Raw genomic sequence first — 2056 nt, 5'->3', positions numbered from 1 at the left:
AACTTCCAACAGCAAAAAAGACTGTAGGCTCCCTGATGGGATGGGATGGTTAACATTTTCTAGCAATAAGATTTATTTATTTGAGAGAGAGCATGAGCACAAACTGGGGTGGGGGTGGGGCAGAGAGAGAGGTACAGAGTGCAGAATGCAGAGCCCAGGCAGGGCTGGGTCCCACGTCTGTCCCTCAGATCATGACCTGAGCCAAAATCAGGAGTCAGATGCTTAACTGACTGAGCCACCCAGGTGCCCTGCAATAAAGTATTTTTTAACTAAAGTATATACCTGGTTTTTTATGACATAATGCGATTGAACTCTTAAAAGACTACAGTATAGCATAAACATAACTTGTGTATACACTGGGCACTGGGAAACCAGATAATTCATTTGACTTGTTTTATTGCAATAGTTGCTTTATTGAGGTGACCTGGAGCCCAACTCACAATATCTCCAAGGTATGCCTACATGCAGCTTATTTATTTTTAGTTATGAGATGTATTTAATTTTTTCATTTAAGTGTAGTTAACATACGGCATTACATTAGTTTCAGATGTATGATATAACGATTCAACAATGCTACACATCTCTTAGTGCTCATCAAACGTAAGTGTGCTATCCGTCCCTTCATCTACGTTTTCCATCCTCCTACTCATAACCCCTCTGCCAATCACTGATTTGTTCTCTGCATTTGAGTCTAGTTTTTTGTTTTGTTTTGCCTCTGCTCACAATCTGCTTAAATAGAAAACTTCCCAAGTATATTCACAAGAAATAATGTTTCTTTTTTTCTTTTTCTTTCTCTTTCTTCCTTTTTTTTTTTTTTTAGAAATAATGCTCCTTTTATTTTATTTTATTTTTTTAACATTAGATGGGGATTGTGCCCAGGTTTGAGCAAGGTTTGAGGGGGTCACATGTCACACAACGCCCTGGACAGCCAATCATAATGCTTATGAACTACAAAAGGTCTCAAAACACTGCCCAAAGTATGAGGATGAACACAGATAAATCAAATTGCGTGCTATAGTTACATTTCAGGTGGTGATTAGAGAGAGCACAGAGTAAGTCTTGCATGGACACATCTATTAGCTGGCAGACCCATATCCCATGCTGGGGGCTCTTTGCAGAGTAGGGAAAAAAAGAATTCTCTAGAAAAGTTTGTCAACCCTGAGATGCATATTTTTATTAGGATCTAATCCTTCCTTTCCACAGAAGGGCATTGCTTGCTTTTCTTTTTCATCTTTCCTAGCCAGAGATGGGAAATTTCACTGGAAGAAAACTATCCAGATTTATTTTTACTTTTACCACCGACAAGCATATAATGCAAACTCCCATGCTGGACAGGACAGCTATGGTTATCCTGCCAGAATACCATGTGTGCTGTCTTCCTGGGAGGTGAGGGGAAACAACTAGGTTTGGAAGTCTGGTGTACGCATGTATATGAATATACAGATGACATTTCTAGATCCAGAGGTACCCATCCACCCGTAAGAATATAGAGCTGGCATCAAGTCACTAAGCATAAAAAATGCTGTGGGTGTCTACAACTTTTTTTAAAAAGGCATTATCTGCATTTAAAATATGTTTTCTAATTTCCAAAATAGTCTGTGTAAGAAGTTGGGAAATTTGGGTGAAAAGATGCGAGTGGGGGAAGGAAAGTAATGGAAAAAATTGGAAACATATGCATAAACGCATCACAGTCTTTTGTGTTTCCAGCCTTTTACACATGTGAAAGCAGGAGTTTCCAGGTCTGACTTAGCCCAGCAACCAGTATGAGTGTGGCCAAGTCACTTCCCCTCCTTGAGCCTTTGTTTCTCTATCACCAAAATCAAACAGGAGAGGAAAAGAAGCCAGAAGCTGCCATCAGTATAGGATGTAGCCCCGCCCAGCAGCACAGAGTCCCATCCAGCCGGCATGTTATGGCAGTTACTGTGAGTACATTAGTTGTGTTATTTGGCACAGACTAATTCTATGGGTTATTGCTATTTTTTCTTCTGCCTGTGTGTTTGTTTGAAGGATGGTGGTAGGTAGTTTTTCTAAATGGTGTTTTACCTGCTTAAAATTT

General features: G+C 39.8%; 1 non-coding gene across 1 annotated transcript; it reads right to left on the bottom strand.

Annotated features, from left to right (window-relative positions):
- Positions 1 to 856: 856 nt before the first annotated feature.
- On the bottom strand, positions 857 to 960 carry LOC116869272. The gene has a single exon (XR_004383013.1). It is a non-coding gene; the product is annotated as a small nucleolar RNA U13 (small nucleolar RNA).
- Between the last annotated feature and the right edge of the window lie 1096 nt (positions 961 to 2056).

Source organism: Lontra canadensis, unplaced genomic scaffold, assembly GCF_010015895.1.
Source record: "Lontra canadensis isolate GAN:19392208 unplaced genomic scaffold, GSC_riverotter_1.0 scaffold18, whole genome shotgun sequence".
NCBI classification, from domain to species: Eukaryota; Metazoa; Chordata; class Mammalia; order Carnivora; family Mustelidae; genus Lontra; species Lontra canadensis.
Note: the sequence above shows the minus strand (reverse complement) of the source record. Positions and strands in the feature narration are given on the sequence as shown.